The sequence below is a fragment of the Sapajus apella genome, unplaced genomic scaffold (genome assembly GCF_009761245.1).
Source record: "Sapajus apella isolate SASKATOON/1434 unplaced genomic scaffold, GSC_monkey_1.0 scaffold5, whole genome shotgun sequence".
NCBI lineage: Eukaryota > Metazoa > Chordata > Mammalia > Primates > Cebidae > Sapajus > Sapajus apella.
Window position 1 is genome coordinate 28,071,629 of NW_022436945.1, and position 22,500 is coordinate 28,094,128.

General features: G+C 40.8%; 1 protein-coding gene, 1 long non-coding RNA gene and 1 pseudogene across 10 annotated transcripts in view; 1 reads left to right on the forward strand and 2 right to left on the reverse strand.

The window, feature by feature from the left end:
• Positions 1 to 7,608, forward strand: part of LOC116548449 — a 21,770-nt gene extending 14,162 nt beyond the window's left edge. Inside the window, exons 2-3 of one of the 2 annotated variants that reach the window (XR_004267436.1) lie at positions 5,443 to 5,782; positions 7,493 to 7,608. This is a non-coding gene — a long non-coding RNA (uncharacterized LOC116548449). Of the gene's footprint in view, positions 1 to 5,442; positions 5,800 to 7,492 lie in introns of those variants that run through there. The other variant, XR_004267435.1, reaches the window with a different exon arrangement.
• TLR10 (toll like receptor 10) overlaps positions 1 to 22,275 on the reverse strand; it is a 24,994-nt gene extending 2,719 nt beyond the window's left edge. The window contains exons 1-3 of one of the 7 annotated variants that reach the window (XM_032273874.1): positions 6,403 to 6,543; positions 457 to 555; positions 23 to 136 (exon numbers count right to left, since the gene is read on the reverse strand). The gene's annotated coding sequence lies outside the window, so the exon portion shown is untranslated. Of the gene's footprint in view, positions 1 to 22; positions 735 to 6,402; positions 6,544 to 21,962 lie in introns of those variants that run through there. The other 6 variants (XM_032273887.1, XM_032273884.1, XM_032273881.1 and 3 more) reach the window with 6 other exon arrangements.
• LOC116548439 lies at positions 7,803 to 9,838 on the reverse strand (annotated as a pseudogene). Its single transcript, XR_004267431.1, has one exon. The product of XR_004267431.1 is annotated as a 60 kDa heat shock protein, mitochondrial pseudogene (transcript).
• Positions 22,276 to 22,500: the final 225 nt, after the last annotated feature.

Here is a 22,500-nt window from a genome sequence, read left to right on the forward strand (position 1 = left end):
GAGGTTGGAATAGTGTCCTGACCTGTAGGTTGGGTCTTCGACTTGATCTTAGAGCATTGGCTGATGTGTCTCCAAGCTGGTTACTGTGCCATGTCTCCAATGTTGAGGCAAGCCAGGATTCTCAGTGAGAAGAAGCCTAATTAAATGCAATAGAAAATTAAATGCAATATTTAGCTCTCATAAGGCCATCAAATGAATAGTCTCTTTTCACTAATAGTCTCTTTTCTCAATGAAGCTTACATTACATCTGTTTAAGAACTGCATTTTCAGGTCAGATGCAACACCCTCCCTCACATCGTTGATAACCTGAAGATTTCAAAACAACTGAAAGTAATTTGTTTTATTATACCAGACGTTGTGAGCCTGTGACTTGATATCATGGAGCTATCCCTCAATTTTTGTATTTGTGGATATAGAAAGTCCCTGGAGCTAATATCTGACTTTCAACACACTTACCTATATAAATGGAAGTTCCAAAACATGAAACAAACAGAATGATTCCTGTCCTTCTACCTCTATATGCCTTCAGGTTGGTGGCAAAAGCAATCTGGATCACTGCCAAATAATAGTAATAATGTCAAAAAACAATTTCCAGATGGGACATGTTTCCAGTTTCCTCACAGATAGGCATGGTTTCAAAGTCATTAAAAGAAAGATCTAAGCTGGGCGTGGTGGCTCACATCTGTAATCCCAGCATTTTGGGAGGCCAAGGCAGGCAGATCACCTGAGGTGGGGCGTTTAAGACCAGCCTACCCAACACGGAGAAACCCCATCTCTACTAAAAAATACAAAATTAGCTGGGCGTGGTGGTGAATGCTTGTTATCCCAGCTACTCAGGAGGCTGAGGCAGGAGAATCGCTTGGATCCAGGAGGCAGAAGTTTTGGGGAGTGGAGATCGCACCATTGTGCACTCCAGCCTGGGCAAAAAGAGTGAAACTCTGTCTCAAAAAAAAAGAAAGAAAGAAAAAATAAAGAGAAAGATCTAAAAGTCTGAGATCTGCCAGTGAATATCAAGCTACAACCTTCGGTCTGTTATTAGACAACTATAAATATCCTAACTCCTTGTTGAATTCAAAGCTCTTGATATTCAGCTGTTGAATTCTGTTATGGCATAGAATCAAAACTTTCAGGTTAGACTTCAGTGTGCCAAGATGCACACTAATTGCTTCATGTATATTATCTCATTTATTTATCACTATACTCTGTGAGGGAAATACTATTACTCCCATTTGATAGATGAGGAAACCAGGGATATAGAATTCTGAGGACATAGGGAAACAGGTCAGGCTTCACGTGATTTGATTAGACATAACACAGAGGTAGCTGGAGAACTAAGATTTTTACAATATTCATTATTCAAGATATTTATTAAGTACCTACTCTGCCAGAAACTTTTCTAGGTACTGGGGAACAGATTTCTGTTCTACACAACTTACATTCTAGAGAAGGTAAAAAAAGAGAGACTGGAAACAAAATAATACATTTATATGTTATGACTCACAGTTCCACACACCTGGGGAGGCCTCACAATCATGGCAGAAGGCAAATGAGAAGCAGAGTCATGTCTTATGGGGCAGCAGGCAAGAGAGCATGTGCAGGGAAACCCCCCGTTATAAAACCACCAGATCTTGTGAAACTTATTTGCTATCATGAGAACAGCACGGGAAAGACCCATCTCTATGATTCAATTACTTCCCACCAGGTCCCTCCCACAACATAATCAAAACAGAAATAAAAGAGAAATCCAGATGAGAGAGAGGTAACATTCTAAGTGGCCTTATGTTTTGATTCTCCCACAACATAAATAAAAGCACTTGGCAATTTTCCTCTGACTGAAATAAGAAAGCAGCGGATTTAGAGTCCACGAAGGGCAAGTTCTGACACCCATTTTAAAGTGTGCTGGGTGGGAAGGACTGGGACCCAGGAGGCTGGCAGGGAAGACTCCTTCGGACACTGCAGAGTAACTTGTGCCAGAACTTTTCAGTGGAAGTGGAGAGAAGTGGCTAGATTCTAACTTCAAATTAGTGAACAATTGAACTCTACATCTCCCCACACTGGGCACTCTGAAGGCACTGAGGGCAGGTGACAAGTTAGTGTGGGAGTTTTTCTGCTTCCATTTGTATGTGTCTGTTACACGTTGACCCTCCACCTCCACTCCCATAGACAGACAGAGGGAGCAAAAGACATGCTCAGCAGAAAGAGGATGGGCTGGAGAGACGTCTGATGTCTCTGTGCCTGCCATGCTCCCATCATTCTCAGAGGCTGGTCAGGAACCAGGGGAGGCGATGGGCACGCCCACCCGCAGGCATGCACGCAAACATGGTGGGTAACAAAATTGGGGCAGAGTCAAAACATAAGGCCACTTAGAATGTTACCTCTCTCTCATCTGGATTTCTTTTTCTCTAGAAACTTCCTAAGTCTGTTTTTTTCTTGAAGGGAAGAAATTGCAGAAAACCTATGGAGAGTAGGGAGTGAGAGGACCACTTCTGAGTTTTCCATTAGCTGCTGATACCAGTAAAGTTATCAGAGCATCTTATATCTGATCTGGAGAACACATATGAGCATAGATTCTTTGTGGGAACTCCCTTAACTGTACACACTTGGAGAATTCTTTTGTGAAAATATTAATTACCCACATTGATTATATAATTTTTATATTTTGTAAATTATTGTTTCTGATAAGTACTCACAAACATCTTGGAAAAAAGCAATAATTTTGGTAAGGTCACCACAGTTAGATGACTTCTCAAAACACCAACTTTTAAAAACATGGTCAAATGACTTAAGATGCCTCTGGCCATATTTTTCTTTGCTCACATTTTAGTGACTCCCAGAGTGTAATATATACTAAAATATTATACTGCATTAATATGTAAATATAACACAGTGTAATTATCAGAAAAAACAGGTAAATGTTCTGTCTAATTAACTTAATTTCTGCTAGATTTTTGAACTGTTGTATATTTAAGAGTAAGTTTTCTACACCTACTTTTAAATATTTCTAATAGAAAATCAGGTTACAACTGTGGCATGGAAGTGTAATTACTACTCAAATTATTGTGTTCAAAGTATCTAATGTATAATGATAAACCTTATATTTTCTTTCTGTTTTCTTAAAACTATATGTTAAATTTTAGAATATCACAATTTCCAAGCCACTAGATGCAGAAAATAATTTTCCATGCATTCATGATCTCTTCTGAATGACCACTTAGTAGATAAACTTCCATTCATTTGTTTATCAACTGTCCGCTCTCCACTCATTCCCAGGATTGCTGTCTGTCTTGTTCACTTCAGTATCCTCAGAACATAGAATAGTGCTTGACACATGGTGCATGCTCATTAACTACTTATTGAATGCACATATGAATGAATGAATGCAGATTGGTATGAATTTCAACATTTTAATCATTAGCACAACATGATGCATAATATGCTCTCATAAATGTGTGTTGAATGAATGCATTTATGTTGTGAATTCCTGATACATGATAGTTAAAGAACGAGTCTGGTCTTAGGGTTTGATGGGTCTGCATTCAAGTCCAATGTTAACCATTCATTAGCTATGTAACTTGGACCATTTATTTAACTTCTGGAAGGTTTGGTTTTGTCACCTGTAAAATGAAGCTTGTGAATAGGCATAAGATGATGTATATAAATCACTTAGTGCCATGCCTAGAATATCAGGCTTAATAAACGGTGGCAGTTATCAGGTCAAGACTCTGGTGAGTCAAGGAAGGTATAAATGTTAAGAGGATGCCACGGAGCTCAGTAAGCAAGAAAATGCTTACATGAAATACTTTTAAAAATGAAAATTAGGCTGGGTGCGGTGGCTCCTTGTAATCTCAGCACTTTGGGAGGCTGAGGCGGGCAGATCACGAGGTCAGGATTTCAAGACCAGCCTGACCAACCCAGTGAAACCCTGTCCTTACTAAAAATACAAAAATTAGCCAGGCATGGTGGTGTGCACCCGTAATGCCAGCTACTCAGGAGGCTGAGGCAGGAGAATTGCTTGAACCCAGGAGGTGGATGTTGTGGTGAGCCTAGATCGCGCCACTACACTCCAGTCTGGGCAACAGAGCAAGACTCCATCTCCAAAAAAAAAAAAGAAATTAACGCAAAAATCTATGTTGAACAAAATATCAAAATTTTTCATAAAGACAGGATCAGTATTACTGATTCTTTCTTTTGCCTCAGGCTCCATTATGGCTTGGCAGGACCCTGGCGGTTATAATCATTAGGTTGACAAAGGTGCTTTTAATGTTATCATCTCACAGAGTGCTTAATTTGTAGCAATTGACTTTAAGCTTTTAGGTCTTAGAGCCATGGCCCCTTAAGAATGTAGCAGAATCTAACCCGGTTGCTTTATCTGGAATTCCCTGGGCTGAGATGTCGGAGTTTCTACCTGTTATCCACCTCTTCCCCCAGCCCAATACCACAGTCTTATCTGGGACTGTAATGGAAGAGGAACTAACTCTTTTTGAACTTCTCTTAATATGATAATAATAAAGGTCCTATCTCTCAGGCAATACTTAATGCATTATGACATTTTATTAAAATAACTTTTATATAGAGACATGGCCTCACTATGTTGCCAAGGCTGGTCTTAAACTCCTGGCCTCAAGCAATCCTCCCACCTCAGTCTCTCAAAGGGGTGGGATTAGAGGTGTGAGCCGCTGTGCCTGGCCTCATTAAAGCAATTTTAAAAGTAGGACATAAACCTTTTTTTTTTTTTTTGAGATTGAGTCCCACTTTGTTGCCCAGGCAGGAGTAAAGTGGCATGATCTTGGCTTACTGGAAGCTCCAACTCCCAGGTTTAAGCGACTCTCCTGCCCCAGTCTCCCGAATAGCTGGGATTACAGGCACCTCCGATCATGCCCAGCTAATTTCTGTATTTTTAGTAGAGATGGGGTTTCACCATCTTGGCCAGGCTGGTCTTGAACTCCTGACTTCAAGTGATCCACCCGCCTCAGCCTCCCAAAGTGCTGGGATTACAGACATGAGCCACTGTGCCCAACCTAAAAGTAGGACATAAACTTTTGATGAATGATGTCTCCTATAAATACTATGTATATATATTAATATCATATTCCTACTACTATGCTAAAAGTAGGTAAAAAACAGAGAATGGCGTTCCTTAATAAATCTTTAATAGCTTATAATTTAAAAGTCAAATCAAAAGACATCATCAAATGACAACTAGTGTTTTGCCAAAGAATATTTTATCATCTAATTTCTATTTTCCCAGCGATATAAAGAAATAGAAAAGAGATTAAAAACCTATTGAATGTTGAATGATCTTTGGAACCTAAGAGTAAGAATGACTTCTTTTTAGTATTTCCTATGTGTCTGACATGGAGCTAAGGGTTTTCTGCACATTACCTTGTTTCATCCCATTTTCAACTCAACAAAGTGGCGACCCTTATTATTCCTGTTTTACAGATGGAGGAGTTAAAGCCCAGAGGTAAAATAACTTGCCCAAGATGACCCAGTGAATAAGCAGAGATTTGAACCCAGACCTGTTTGGTACCTTCTGGATGGTAGCTAAACCCAAATGGAAGGCACCTGAAACCTTGAAATGAGGTAGCTTAGGATGTAATCACATCCTAAGGACGGAATCACCGAGGTTGAATCCATTGACCTGATCACCTGCCGTGGCGGCCACTTCCTCCCTTCCCATCCCATGCACCTCTCTCGGAAGCTTCATGCTATGGGACACTCTGCTAGGTGCCACGAAGTTCAAGAGACTTTGCCTACATGTGTATACATTCTTAGGAAATTTGTAAGTTCACAAGAATTGAAGTAAAACTCACAGTGCACGCATTCCTAATTAATAGCTCAATGTAGGTGGTCTGGGAGAAAGCTCTTTGAGAAATCAAATGCCCACAGGTGGTTAACCGTCCTCTTCTTTACAGCAACCCATGGCCCTCTTTGTCCACTTCTGAAGGAAACTGAAGAAGAACTGTGTTCTGCAAGATCCCTCAGATCTGCCCCTACTTTTAGACAGGCAACACAAAGACAGAACTTTTCAACGGGATAAAGGAGCAAGAAATATGCCTTAACTAGCCCAAGGTTTTATCCAGCAGAGGCAAACATACACCATGGAGAAGTAAGAGGTAGAGAAAACTTGCCACAATGCCTGGGACCGTTCAATCTGGATAGAAGGGCTGACCAGGTTTGATCCACAATCAGTGAAAAGAAACCCACACCCGCAAGCAGCTACAAGAGATTCCTCAGATCCACCAATCATTAATTTAGATAAAATAATAAACACCAAAAATCCAAATAACTCTACTTTCCTCCCCTCTATATTAGCTCAAATTACCTCCTCTTTAGAAAAGACCCATACAGCCCTTATAACTTTTTCATGAGAATTACAAGAAACAAAGCTGAGGTTCTTACCCCGGGCTTGCACTGTCGCAGCAGAGCTGCAGGTGTGTGAATGATTCGTTGACAGGGTCAGAATTGGCTGCAGGAGCTGAATGAATCAACTTTTTCTGTGACGCTTAAAGCCCATCCGCCCTCTACTGCATGCTAGTGGTATTGCATGTTATGTATATTCATTATAATCGTAACACTTTTTTAAATTGCAGTAAAATACACATAACATAAAACTTACCATTTTAACCATCTTTTTATTTTTTATTTTTTTCAGGCAGGTTCTCACTTTGTCACCCAGGCTGGAGTGCAGTGATGTGATCACAGCTCACTGCAGCCCCGACCTCCTGCGCTCAAGCCATCCTCCCCCCTCAGTCCCGCCAATAGCTGGGACTACAGATGCATGCCAACTGGCCTGGCTAATTTTTTTTGTATTTTTTGTAGAGACAGGGTTTCTCCATGTTGCCCAGGCTGGTCTTGAACTCCTGAGCTCACGTGATCTGCCTGCTTTGGCCTCCCAAAGTGCTAGGATTACAGTGTGAGCCACTGCACCCAATGTTACCATTTTTAAATGTACAATTTAGTGGCATTAAGTACATTCACACCATTATGCAGCTACCATCACTGCTGATCTCCAGAGCTTTTTCATCACCCCAAACTGAAATTCTATGCCCATTAAACAGTAATTTCACATTTTCTCCTCCCCTCACACCCTGGAAACTACAATTCTACTTTCTGTCTCTATCAATTTGACTACTCTAGGTACCTCATGTCTGTGGAATTATACCATATTTGTTTTTTTGTGACTGGCTTATTTCATTGAGCATAATGTCTTCAAGTTTTATCCATATCATTCTATTATTATTACAGAGAATCAGAATCCTTCCTTTTTAAGGCTGAACACTATTCTGTTGTATGTACATCCCACATTGTGTTCATTCATTCATCCATCAATGGACGCTGGGGTTGTTTTCACTTTTTGGCTCTTGTGAATAATGCTGCTATGAACATGGTGTACAAACATCTGTGTAAGTTGGTGCTTAACATTCTTTTGAGTCTATACCTAGAAGTGGAATTTGTGGACCATATGACCATTCTGTTTAATTTCTTGCAGAACCACCATACTGGTTTTCCACAGCATCTTAGAGCACTTTGATGATGCCTTTCTTCAAGGTGTAGGTCAGTTATCCCTTTCTTTTTTTTTTTTTTTAACTTTAAACAAATTTTTATTACACAAAGGTTGTCACATAATTGGATATTTCTCTACTTTGTATACAATTATTCTCACTCTCCACAGAAGGGCTGCCTAACTTCTCATCTGGCGGTGGCAAGCACTAAAATCCTGATTTTAACAGAATAGTAGTAAAAATGCCTCAGTGATTTAAGTTGAAAGCAGTACATTGGTACATGGCTCTTGTACCCAGTATCAGGAATGTACAAATGTCTTTTTATTCAAAAATACAAAATAAATTATCTGTAGGCATGGACAATGACAGCAATAAACCATTATGTATTTTGTCAACTGAAACCAGTAACTGATGGTTATAGTGATGTCTTAAACATCAGCCAGCCTTTTCTTCATTTTCTCCAACTGACTTCTCTGAAGTTATTGGTGAGGAACACTGCCTTGGGCTTCCTGTCACAGTTCAATAATAAAGGTAAAGCACTATTCTAGGAGTTAAAACATGCCACCTCCCATACCACCTCCCATTCCACCCATTGCACCCATTCCAGGGTCCTTCTCTTCTTTAGGAATTTCTGTGACAACAACTTCTGCTGTAGTTAACAGAGAGGCCACACCAGCAGCATCCAATAAAGCAGCTCTCACAACCTTTGTTGGGTCAATAATTCCTTTTTCCACCATATTCACAAAATCTCCAGCCATAGCATCATAACCAACTTCTGAGGAACTTTGCATAATTTTCTCAACTATCAAAGATCCTTCAACACCTGCATTCTTAGCAATGGTCATTGCTGGAATTTTGAGTGTTCTTTTAATAATTTCTATACCAATTTTTTGATCTTCATTAGCTGGAGTCAATGAGTCTAAGGCTGGAATGCACCGAAGCAGGGCACAACCCCCTCCCAAAACAATGCCTTCTTCAACAGCAGCTCTTGTAGCATTAAGGGCATCTGTAACTCTGTCTTTCTTTTCATTCACTTCAACATCACTTGTCCCACCAACCTTTAGCACAGCTACTCCATCTGAAAGTTTTGCCAGCCGTTCATTCAGTTTTTCCTTTTCATATTCACTAGTTGTGACATCTAGCTGCTCAATGATTTCTTGAATACGTTTTTCAATCTGAGCCTTATCACCTTTTCCTTTTAAGAGCATGGCATCATCTTTGGTCACAATGACCTCTCCAACTTTTCCTAAGTCATGAGGCTGAACGTCTTCAAGATTTAGGGTCAATCCCTCTTCTCCAAACACTGCACCACCAGTAGCAATAGCCATATCTTTAAGTTGGTTCTTTCTATTGTCACCAAACCCTGGAGCCTTGACCGCCACAACCTGAAGACCAACCTTTAGCCTATTCAAGACAAGTGTACTTAGAGCTTCTCCATCAACGTCTTCAGCGATTATGACCAAAGGCTTACGGTGAGCATTGGCAATTTCAAGAGCAGGTACAATGGACTGGACACTAGAAATTTTCTTTTCACTCAACAGAACATAGGCATCCTGGAATTCACATTTCTGACCTTTTGATGTATTAATAAAGTATGGAGACATATAGCCTCGATCAAACTTCATGCCTTCAATAATTTCTAATTCATCATTCAGTGTTTTTCCATCCTTTACTGTGATGACACCCTTTCTTCCAACCTTTTTCATTGCATCAGAGATGATATTCCCAATTTCTTTGTCTCCATTTGCAGAAATTGTAGCAACCTGTGCAATTTCTTCAGGGGTGGTCACAGGTTTAGACTGCTTTTTAAGTTCGGCAATTACAGCATCAACAGCTAACATCACACCTCTCCTGATTACCACTGGATTAGCACCTTTGCTAATCTTCTCAAAGCCTTCCTTGGCAATAGAGCGTGCCAGTACAGTAGCCGTGGTAGTGCCATCCCCAGCCTCTTCATTTGTGTTATTGGCAACATCTTGAACAAGTTTAGCTCCAATATTTTTATATTTATCCTTTAAGTCAATTGACTTTGCAACAGTCACACCGTCTTTTGTTACTTTGGGACTTCCCCAGCTTTGCTCAATAATCACTGTTCTTCCCTTTGGCCCCATTGTAACAGCTACAGCATCGGCTAAAAGGTCTACACCTTGAAGCATTAAGGCTCCGGCATCTGCACCAAATTTTACATCTTTGGCGTAAGCCCGAGTGAGATGAGGAGCCAGGACCCTGGAAACCGGTCTCATCTGGCGAAAGACGGTGGGTAACCGAAACATTTCTGTGGGGCGGCGGCAGGGCGTGCGCGCGGAAAAGCAGGTCGTCTACGGCGAGTGAGGGCCAGTTATCCCTTTCATCAGCTGGAAGGGCAGTCATGTGATGATTAGCAGGAATAGGAATGGTGGCTCCACAATTTCCGCAATCTAGCAGGAAGAGGGTGGGAAGGAGTTATCTAGAGCAGGGGTCCCCAACCCCTGGGCCACAGACAGGAACTAGTTCATGGCCTGTTAGGAACTGAGCTGCACAGCAAGAGGTGAGTGGTGGGTAAGCAAGTGAAGCTTCATCTGTATTTACAGTCACTCCCCATCGCTCGCATTACCACCTGAGCTCCACCTCCTGTCAAATCAACAGCAGCATTAGATTCTCATAGGAGCGCAGAACCTACTGCGAGCTGCATATGTGAGAGATCTAGGTTGCATGCTCCTTATGAGAATCTAATGTCTGGTGATTTCTCACCATCTCCCATCACCCCAGATGGGACCATCTAGTTGCAGGAAAACAGGCTCAGGGCTTCCACTGATTCTACATTACGGTGAGTTGTAGAATTATTTTATTGTATATTATATTACAATGTAATAATAATAGAAATAAAGTAAATGTGATACGCTTGAATCATCCTGAAACCATCTCACCTCCATCTCCAAACCTGGAGAAACTGTCTTCCATGAAACTGGTCCTTGGTGCCAAAAAGATTGGAGACCAATGATCTAGAGGCCTTGTCTTGAAGTGAAGTGGTGAAACAAACATATTTTTTTAAAATGTAGATTGCAAAGTACAGATCAATTTTTAAAGCAACATTTTGAGGTTTTTTTCATACTCGACTTAAGATTTAGGTGACTGCTGGAGATCACAAGTAAAGAAGAAAATTTCCAAATAGATTTCTCCATAGGAGGAACGATCAATTTAAACATGAATGATTATCATTTCTGTCGTGCAAAATGGGGGAGTGGGTGGGTTCTTAAAATACATTTTTTTAACTGTCACATTGGGGTTTTTTAATTAAAATGTAGTGTATATATTTCCACCTACATTTTAGGGGAAAATTACAGAATAAATAACTGTATAAAGAAAAACAACAGCAAAACAAAACCAGCTCTGCTGCTCACCTAAACATATACAAACATGCACACTACGCAGACAGGGGAAGACAGGTGCTGGCTGCACACCCCTCGGGAATGTTGGAGAGGGTATTCCTAGCTTGTTGGATGAACTGAGCTCTAAAATCTTTTTCAGTTCAGAAATTCTCAAACCACTATGATCAGTACACTCACGCTGTGTATTGCCTCTCAAGGAAAAATAATCACTTGGGATTTTTGTTGTCCAAAGACATATTCTTCCTTTTCCCAGAGACCAGCATGTTTAAATACTTTATTGTCAGTAAATGGAGAAGTTTTCTTTACATGTTTTTGCATTTGTTTATGAAAAACAAGTTGAGCCAAGTAAGGAGCTGTTGTCTGTGTCACCTAATCATTATCATTAAGTTTGCATTTACTTCCTAAGTGCAGAAGGTATTGCACACAAGATATTGGCTAATCATCACCACAAACTACTTAGAACATATACTTTATTCCCATTCGACAACTGAAAAAACTGGTTGAGAGAGAACAAGAAACTTGCCCAAGGTCATCATTTAGTAGAGGATGGAGCCAAGATTCAAAACTCAGTAAGTCTGCTTCCAAAGCCTACAATTTTTTCATGACTCCAGATGTCCAAGAGATGATGTAATACTCTGTTTGCCTTCACCTGAGATTTCTAAAACATTTAAATCCTTATTCACAACTGGCAACTGAGAATAGTATGCTCAGAACCGTATGTGCTGATAACTTTAAGATGTAATATTTTTATTCCTTTCAAACAAACATCCCCCCGCCCCCTACACATATGCATGCCTGTGGGCACACGCACACACACACACACACTCTCACACACTCACACACACGCATGCACGTGGGCATGCACACACATACACACATGCATGCACGTGGGCACGCATCTACGCACACACACTCACACACTCAATTCCCCTGTTATGCCTTCCTCTGACTGCAGACATGGGCCTGCTATGATTCTGCCTTCTTATGTAAGTTGCGATGAACAGAGAACCTTGGGTTACCACAAGGGGATGGAGGTTTATTTTAAAGACACTAGAGGTGGTGAGGAAACACAGCAGCACAGCCAGGCCCTGTAAAGACCTGGAGCAGTGGCTTCTGGGGACTCCCAGAGCAGTCATGGTGGTCAGACTGTCTTGTTGGGCTGCTCTTCACTTTAGCTGTGACTTGACTTTTCTTTGATTCTTCCTCAATCTGCTTCTCTTTCTATTACCCACTTCTCTTTATTGCTGCCTTTGCTTGAACATGTATCTTCCTACAGCCTTTTCCCAGGCTCATGGCTTATAGTCAGGGCTGAGGCTCACTCTGAGAATACTTGCCCCAAGACGGGAAATCTGATCACATCTTTGCCTCACTATGTAAGATAGAGCATCTCTATTGGGCAGAGGATTCATGACCACCTTATAGTCTGCTAGCCTATTTTATTTTTATTTTTATTTTGAGACAGTCTCACACTGTCGCCCAGGCAGGAGTGTAGTGACATGATCTCACCTCACTGCAACTTCTTCCTCCTGGGTTCAAGCGATTCTCCTGCCTCATCCTCCCAAGTAGCTGGGATTACAGGTGTGTGCCATTATACTCGACTAATTCTGTATTTTTGGTAGAGATGGGGTTTGACCATGTTGGCCAGGCTGGTCTTGAACTCCTCACTTCTGGTGATCCACCAACCTTGGCCTCCCAAAGTGCTGGGATTTTAGGCATAAGCCACCGTGCCTGGCCTATTTTTGTAGTTCTTGCCTTTAAGAGGGCAGGTGGGAAAGTCACATGAGGTAGAGCTGCTCCCGGGTGGAAGGAAGGGCTTGCATTCTCCCGAGGGCCCTGCAGGTGGCTCAGAGTCTAGTGTGGAGCATGTGTTAGTTGGGGAAAGCTCCTTTAATTACTGGTATCAGCAAGTGAAAATAGTGACAAAGGTTTTATTTCGTTTTTGTTTTTTGTTTTGTTTTGTTTTTTCCTGAATCCTATTTCTGAAAAATAAATGAAAACTAACAAAATTCTCACATGGTTAGGAAATTTAAATAACTTGTCATTCATTTACTACATTTGAGTATAAGGAGGGAAGAACATTTTTGTTCAAACGAATAAAATGATCCTGGCCAGGTGTGGTAGCTCACGCCTATAATACCAACACTTTGGGAGGCCAAGGCAGGTGGATCACATGAGGTCAGGAGTTTGAGACCAGCCTGGCTAACATGGTGAAACGCTGTCTCTACTAAAAATACAAAAATTAGCCAGCGTGGTGGTAGGTGCCTGTAATCCCAGCTACACAGGAGGCTGAGACAGCAGAATCGCTTGACACTGGGAGGCAGACAGAGGTTGCAGTGAGTCGAGATCATGCCATTGCACTCTGGCCTGGGCAACAAGAGCAAAACTCTGTCTCTAAATAAATAAATAGAAGAAAAATAAAATAATCCTAGATATGTACTAGGAACCTAAAAGATTTTGAAGAGATTTGGTAACCACATTAAAAAGACCAAAAGAGGTGAAATTAATAATATATTTTATATAATTCACCACATTAAAATATTATTTCACAACTATTCAATATAAAAAATAGCAAGACATTTGACATTCTCTTTTTTTTTTTTAATTATACTTTATGTTCTGGGGTACACGTGCAGATCATGCAGGATTGTTGCATAGGTACACACATGCAATGTGGTTTGCTGCCTCCATCCCCTGATCACCTACATCTGGCATTTTTCCCCATGTTATCTCTCCCCGACCTCACCACCCACCCCTGCTGTCCCTCTCTTGCCCACCCCCAACAGACCCCAGTGTGTGATGCTCCCCTTCCTGTGTCCATGTGTTCTCATTGTTCAACACCCGCCTATGAGTGAGAACACACAGTGTCTGATTTTCTCTTCTTCTGTCAGTTTGCTGAGAATAACAGTTTCCAGATTCATCCCTGTCCCTACAAAGGACACGAATTCATCGTTTCTTATGGCTGCATAGTATTCCATGGTGTATATGTACCACATTTTTTCTTGTCCAGCCTATTGTCGATGGGCATTTGGGTTGGTTCCAGCTCTTTGCCATTGTAAACAGTGCCGCTATGAACATACATGTGCATGTATTCTTATAATAGAATGATTTATAATCCTTTGGGTATATACCCATTAGTGAGATTGCTGGGTCAAATGAATTTCTTTTTCTAGGTCCTTGATGAATCGCCACACTGTCTTCCACAATGGTTGAACTAATTTACACTCCCACCAACAGTGTAAGAGTGTTTCTATTTCTCCACATCCTCTCCAGCAGCTGTTGTCTCCAGATTTTTTAATGATCGCCATTCTAATTAGCATGAAGTGGTATCTCAATGTGGTTTTGATTTGCATTTCTCTAATAATCAGTGATGATGAGCACTTTTTCATAAGTTTCTTGGCCTCATATATGTCTTCTTTTGAAAAGTGTCTTTTCATATCCTTCTCCCACTTTTGGATGGATTTGTTTGTTTTTTTCTTGTAAATCTGTTTTAGTTCTTTGTAGATTTTGGATATTAGCCCTTTGTCAGATGGGTAGATTGCAAAAATTTTTTTCCCATTCTGTTGGTTGCCAGTTCACCCTACCCTAATGATTGTTTCTTTTGCTGTACAGAAGCCCTGGAGTATAATTAGGTCCAATTTGTCTATTTTGGTGTTTTAGTCATGAAGTCCTTGCCTATGCCTATGTCCTGAATAACCATTCAGGTTTTCTTCTAGGGTTTTTATGCCTAAGTTTTCTTCTAGGGTTTTTATGGTGTTAGGTCTTATGTTTAAGTCTTTAATCCATCTGGAGTTAATTTTAGTGTAAGGTGTCAGGAAGGGGTCCAGTTTCTGCTTTCTGCACACTGCTAGCCAGTTTTCTCAACATCATTTATTAAACAGGGAATCATTTCCCCATTGCTTGTTTTTGTCAGGTTTGTCAAAGATCAGATGGCTGTAGACGTGTGGCGTTGCCTCCAAGGCCACTGTTCTGTTCCATTGGTCTATATCTCTGTTTTGGTACCAGTACCATGCTGTTTTGATTACTGTAGTTTTGTGGTATACTTGGAAGTCTGGTAGTGTGATGCCTCCAGCTTTGTTCTTTTTGCTTAGAATTGACTTGGTTATGCAGGCTCTCTTTTGGTTCCACATGAAGTTTAAGGTGGATTTTTCCAGTTCTGTGAAGAAGGTCATTGGTAGCTTTATGGGGATAGCATTGAATCTATAGATTACTTTGGGCAGCATGGCCATTTTCAGGATATTGATTCTTCCTAACCATGAGCACAGAATATTTCTCCATCTGTTTGTGTCCTCTCTTATTTCCTTGAACAGTGGTTTGTAGTTCTTCTTAAGGAGGTCCTTTACATTCTTTGTTAGTTGTATTCCTAGGTATTTATTCTCTTTGTAGCAATTGTGAATGGGAGTTCACTCATGATTTGGCTCTCTGTTAGTCTGTTATTGGTGTATAGAAATGCTTGTGATTTCTGCACATTGATTTTGCATCCTGAGACTTTGTTGAAGTTGCTTATCAATTTAAAGAGACTTTGGGCTGAGATGATGAGGTTTTCTAAATATACAATCATGTCATCTGCAAGTAGAGACAATTTGATTTCTTCTTTTCCTAATTGAATATGCTTTATTTCCTTTTCTTGCCTGATTGCTCTGGCTAGAATTTCCAATACTATATTGAATAGGAGTGATGAGAGCAGGCATCCTTACCTAGTGCTAGGTTTCAAAGGGAGTGCTTCCAGTTTTTGCCCATTCAGTGTGATGTTGTCTGTAGGTCTGTCGTAAATAGCTTTTATTATTTTGAAATATGTTCCTTCAATACCTAGTTTATTGAGAGTTTTTAGCTTAAAATGCTCTTGAATTTTGTCAAAGGCCTTCTCTGCATCTATTGAGATAATCATGTGGTTTTTGTCTTTGGTTCTGTTTTTGTGGGTGATTATGTTTATAGACTTGCGTATGTTGAACCAGCCTTGCATCCCCGGAATGAAGCCTACTTGATCGTGCTGGATAAGCTTTTTGATGTGCTGTTGCAATCGGTTTGCCAGTATTTTATTGAAGATTTATGCATCATTGTTCATCATGGATATTGGCCTGAAGTTTTCTTTTTTTTGTTGAGTCTCTTCTGAGTTTTGGTATCAGGATGATGTTGGTCTCATAAAATGATTTGGGAAGGATTCCCTCTTTTTGTATTGTTTGGAATAGTTTCAGAAGGAATGGTGCCAGCTCCTCTTTGTACATCTGGTAGAATTCAACTGTGAATCTGTCTGGACCTGGACTTTTTTTGGTTGGTAGGCTATTACTTGCTGCGTCAACTTCAGCCCTTGTTGTTGGTCTGTTCAAGGTTTCAACTTCTTCCTAGTTTAGGCTTGGGCAGGTGCAAGTGTCCAGGAATTTATCCATTTCTTCCAGGTTTACTGGTTTATGTGCATAGAGTTGTTTGTAGTAGTCTCTGGTTTTAATTTGTATTTCTGTGGAGTCAGTGGTGATACCCCCTTTTTCATTTTTTTAAATTGCATCTATCTGATTCTTCTCCCTTTTCTTTTTTATTACTCTGGCTAGTGGTCTATTTTGTTGATCTTTTCAAAAAACCAGCTCCTGGATTTATTGATTTTTTTGAAGGATTTTTTTGTGTGTCTCTATCTCCTTCAATTCCACTCTGATCTTAGTTATTTCTTGTCTTCTGCTAGCTTTTGAGTTTTTTTTAATCTTGCTCCTCTAGTTCTTTCCATTTTGATGATAGGGTGTCGATTTTTGATCTTTCCTCGCTTCTCTGGTGGGTGTTTATTGCTATAAATTTCCCTCTAGACACTGCTTTAAATGTGTCCCACAGATTCTGGTATGTTGTGTCTTCATTCTCATTGGTTTCAAAGAACAACTTTATTTTTGCCTTCATTTCATTGTTTATCCAGTTGACATTCAGGAGCCAGTTGTTCAGTTTCCATGAAGTTGTGTGGTTCTGAGCTAGTTTCTTAACTCTGAGTTCTAATTTGATTGCACTGTGGTCTGAGAGACTGTTATGATTTCTGTTCTTTTGCATCTGCTGAGGAGTGATTTACTTCCAATTATGTGGTCAGTTTTAGAGTAGGTGCCATATGGTGCTGAGAAGAATGTATGTTCTGTGGGTTTGGGGGTGAAGATTTCTGTAGATGTCTATTAGGTCCACTTGGTCCAGATCTGAGTTCAAGTCCTAGATATCCTTGTTAATTTTCTGTCTCGTTGATCTTTCTAATATTGACAGTGGAGTGTTAAAGTCTCCCACTATTATTGTGTGGGAGTCTAAGTCTCTTTGTAGGTTGTTAAGAACTTGCTTTATGGACCTGGGTGCTCCTGTATTGGGTGCATATACATTTAGGATCATTAGCTCTTCTTGATGCATTGATCCTTTTACCATTATGTAATGCCCTTCTTTGTCTCTTTTGATCTTTGTTGGTTTAAAGTCCATTTTATCAAAGACTAGGATTGCAACTCCTGCTTTTTTTTTTACTCTCCATTTGCTTGATAAATCTTTCCCCATCCTTTTGTTTTTAGCCTATGTGTGTCCTTGCACGTGAGATGGGTTTCCTGAATATCAATGGGTTTTGACTTTTTATCCAATTTGCCAGTCTGTGTCTTTTGATTGGGGCCTTTAGCCCATTTACATTTAATGTTAATATTGTTATGTGTGAATTTGATCTTGCCATTTTGATGCTAGCTGGTTGTTTTGCTGTTAGTTGACACATTATCTTCATTGTGTCAATGGTCTTTACCATTTGGTATGTTTTTGGAGTGGATGGTACTGTTTGTTCCTTTTCTTGTTTAGTACTTCTTTCAGGAGCTCTTATAAGGCAGGCCTGGTGGTGATGAAATCTCTCAGCAATTGCTTGTCCATAAAGGATTTTCTTTCTCCTTTGCTTATGAAGCTTAGTTTGGCTGGATATGAATTTCTAGGTTGAAAGTTCTTTTCTTTAAGGATGTTGAATATTGGCCCCCACTCTCTTCTGGCTTGTAGGGTTTCTGCTGAGAGATCTGCTGAGTCTGATGGGCTTCCCTTTGTGGGTAACTGGACCTTTCTCTCTTGCTGCCCTTAGCATTTTTTCCTTCATTTTAACCCTGGTGAATCTGACGATTATGTACCTTGGGATTGCTCTTCTTGAGGAATATCTTTGTGGTGTTCTCTGTATTTCCTGTACTTGAATGGTGGCCTGGCTTGCTAGGTTGGGAAAGTTCTCCTGGATATATCCTGAAGAGTGTGTTCCAGCTTGGATTCATTCTCTCCGTCACATTCGGGTACACCTATCAAATATAGATTAGGTCTTTTCAGATAATCCCATATTACTTGGAGGCTTTGTTCATTTCTTTCACTCTTTTTTCTCTATTCTTTCCTTCTTGTTTTATTTCATTGAGTTGATCTTCAGTCTCTGGTATCCTTTCTTCTACTTGGTCAATTCAGCTATTGAAACTTGTGTATGCTTCATGAAGTTCTTGTGCTGTGTTTTTCAGCTCCATCAAGTCATTTATATTCTTCTCTAAGCTGTTTATCCTAGTTAGCATCTCATCTAACCTTTCTTCAAGGTTCTTAGTTTCTTTGCATTGGATTAGAACATGTTCTTTTAGCTCTGAGAAGTTTGTTATTACCCACCTTCTGAAACCTGTTTCTGTCAATTCATCCAATTCATTCTGCATCCATCTTTCATCCCTAGGTGGTGAGGAGTTTTGATCCCTTGGAGGAGGAGAGGACTTCTGGTTTTTGGTGTTTTCCTCCTTTTTGCATTGTTTTCTTCCCATCTTAGTGGTTTTATCTACCTGTGGTCTTTGTCGTTGGTGACTTTCAGATGGGGTCTCTGAGTGGATGTCCTTTTTGTTGATGTTGAAGCTATTTCTTTCTGCTTCTTAGTTTTCCTTCTAACAGTCAGGCTTCTCTGCTGTAGGACCGCTGGAGGTCCACTCCAGACCCTGTTGCCTGGGGATTGCCTGCGGGGGCTGCAGAACAGCAAGGGTTGCTGCAGGTTTCTTCCTCTGCTATCCTCATCCCAGAAGGGTACCTGCCTGATGTCAGCCTGAGCTCCCTTTTATGAGATGTCTCTTTGGGTATATGGGGGTCAGGGAGCTGCTTAAGGAGACAGTCTATCCCTTATAGGAGCTCAAGTGCTATGCTGGGAGCTCCACTGTTCTGTGCAGAGCTACCGGGCAGGTATCTTTAAATCTGCTGCAGCTGCACTCATAACCGCCTCTTTTCCCAGGTGCTGTGTCCTAGGAAGGTCAGCTTTATTTATAAGTCCTTGTTGTGCTGCTGCCTTTTTTAATACGTGCTCTGTCCTGCATGGAGTAGTCTAGTCACAGTCTGCCAGCAGAGGCGTTGCTGAGCTGTTGCAAGCTCTGCCCTGTTGTTGTGTGAACTGCCTCGGTCATGGCTCACGGCGGACTGCCTTAGTAGTAGGGGACGCCCTTCCCGCCACCAAGCTGGATGCTCCTGGGTCCAGCTGTGCTTGCTGTGAAAGTCTCAATCCAGAGCGTTTCAGATTGCTTGTTTTGTGGGGGTGGTGCCCACCGAGCCAGATCCTCTGGCTCCCTGTCTTAGCCCTAACCCTTTCAGTTGAATGGGCAGCTCTGTCTCCCAGGTGTTCCAGGCACCAGCTGAAAAGGCAGCCCAGACTTGTGTGAATTTCTGTGTGTGACAGGGCACCAGCTGAAACTGTGGTGCTGAAAACTCATAGCACTTTTTGGCCCGGGAATCTCCTGGTCTGTGGGCAGTGAAAACTTGTTTGGAAATGCGGTGAGCACTCACCCTCTGTGCCACTCTCACTGGGAACGGCACTCGGGGCTGTTCCTATCCAGCCATCTTGGATCAGTCCCCTGACATTCTCTTTTCATATAATGTCTCTGAACCCTGGTATATGTTTTACACTTACAGCACATTTCAATTCAGGCTTGTCACATTTCAAGCATTCAATAGCCATACATGCCTAGTGGCTACCATGTTGGGCAAATAGAACTAGAGCCTCAGGTGAATAACTGACAGTCCTACAATTAGCCAACAAACTTGAACTCTAATGCACCCACAAAACTTCCCCTAATGATGCCAAATATTGATATTTCTCATCTCTCATGTCGCCATGTGCTACCCCCTGACTCCAGCCACCGCTTCCCTTTTCAGCTGACCCTGCTTACTCTGGAAATGGTCCTCTTGTAAGAGCTATCACTCAGGACCTGCGTCCTCAGGAATTATCTCAGAGGCTTTAGGGACAGGAAAGGAATTGTGTATATGTCAGAGGTGTGATGGGGAGAAAAGGAGGACAAATAAATATTAAAGAAAAATTAAAGAGAAAAAGAGAGAAATGGAAGAGAAAAGCACCAGAAAGAGAGGATCAAAAGGAGAAAGCAAAAAAGAGAAAGAACGGGAAAAACAAGCGGAGGAAATTAGGATGGAAGGCAAAGAACAAGAAAGAAATGGAGAGAAAAAGAAGGGATAAAATAAAATACAGGGCTAAACAAGGGAGTGGTAAAGAGAAAAGAGTACAGATGAAAAGAGGAAAGCCTGGATTTCTCATCCAGGTCTAGATATCTTTATAACTTTATTAATTATTTGCTTAGCATTGCTCTTAGACAGAGTTCCAGGGCTTAATCATATATCAAATATCCAAAAATACATGTCAGCATGAGGAATTCCCCCGGACTTCCTTGTTTGCACCACGCCACATGCCACTGTTTCTTGCACTGAATATGAAAAATTATACACTGAATCACGCTTGCTAAGATATATTTCATTATATCCAGGGCTCTGCTAGAGCCAGCTTACACCAGCTCATAAAAGCCATATTTTAATTTTCAAGAATTTTGTGAGCCAGTTGTTAAAAACAATCATTATTAAAAATGAAATTATATATACCTGCATTTAAATAAACTAAATTTGGGGCCAAGTGCAGTGGCTCAAGCGTGTAATCCCGCACTTTGGGAGGCCAAGGCGGGAGGATCCTTTGAGGCCAGGTGTTCAAGGTCAGTCTGGGCAACACAGCAAGAGCCCATCTCTACAAAAAAATTTTAAAGATGGATGAACTAGGTGTAGTGGCATGCCCATATTCCTAGCTACTTGGGAGGCTGAGGCAAGAGGATTTCTGGAGCCCAGGAGTTCAAGGTTGCAGTGAGCTGTGATTGTGCCACTGCACTCCAGCATGTTATGTATGTCTACTGTATCTATATGGTGGAAACACTTCACAACGAATGGTATACTGCACATCTCTTTCCAACTCCGCCTTCAGTGATGTCACATTGGAATCAACCGCAGTAGGAGTATTTACACCACAAAATTGGCAAACACTACAAATTAGGACTTTATTGTTTTGCCTAATTTTCTAGACTTATAAAAGTAATGAAGAAAACATTAATAATTTGTCAAAGCTTTTTTTATCTGCGAATCTGTCGTTAAACATTTACCAGCACACCACTGCAGCTGGTATCATTTATATCTAATTTTAAAAAGAAAGCATTTATCCAACTCAATGGTTTATGGGTTTGTTTTGTTTTGCTTTTTGAGATGGAGTCTTGCTCTGTCACTCAGGCTGGAGTGCAATGATGTGATCTTGGCTCACTACAACCTCCACCTCCGAGGTTCAAGTGATTCTTGTTTCTTGGCCTCCCAAGTTGCTGGGATTACAGGCACATGCCACCATGCTCAGCTAATTTTTGTATTTTTAGTAGAGCCAGGGTTTCACCATGTCACCCAGCCTAGTCTTGAACGCCTGACCTCAGGTGATCCACCCGCCTCAGCTTCCCAAAGTGCTGGAATTACAGGCATGAGCCACTGCACCAGGCCTCAATGGTTTACTTTTTAAAAGAGCAATATTTTGGCAGAGATTTAGATATGAACTCTGACTTTTGGTTAAATTGATGTTCAGTATTTACATTATTATGACCTATGTAATATTGGGCTTCACTAAAAGCTACATTATACAGTATGATTACAATCTATGATTATACTTTTTGGTTTTCTTCTAGTTAACAATTGCCTTGCATTTCGTTTTGTTTTCAATGTTTCTATGATAATTTTCCTCATATTCCCAAATAGCTCTCAAGTAAAAAATGTAATTTAATGAAATCTATCAAATAAACAATCACCTCTCTCAAATTACCCTCTGTCATTTTGTCCCAGTATGCACTGGATTTCTGCAGAGCTGACATCCTCTCACTTTGAGTTGCTGCTACCCTGGAAAGCCATTGCTCCTCTCACTTGTATTCGATGTCTTGTTTCTTGGAATGCACAGCATCTTCTTTGTTGGTTTTTATCCATTATAGTGGAACTCATCATCCAGTAGTCTCTTGAAAGAATGCATTGATAGTTCATTTGGAGGGAGAACTTGAATGTCATGCCTCATATTTGACTGATTGCTTGACTGGATATAAAGTTATAAGTTGCAAATGATTTTCCCACACAATTTTTGAAGGTATTGTTCTATTATCTTCTTTTTTTTTTTTTTTTTTTTTGAGATGGAGTCTTGCTCTGTCACCAGGCTGGAGTGCAGTGACGCAGTTTCGGCTCACTGCAACCTCCGCCTCCTGGGTTCAAGCAATTCTTCCGCCTCAGCCTCCTTAGTAGCTGGGACTACAGGCGAGTGCCACCACACCCTGCTAATTTTTGTATTTTTAGTAGAGAGGGGGTTTCATCATGGC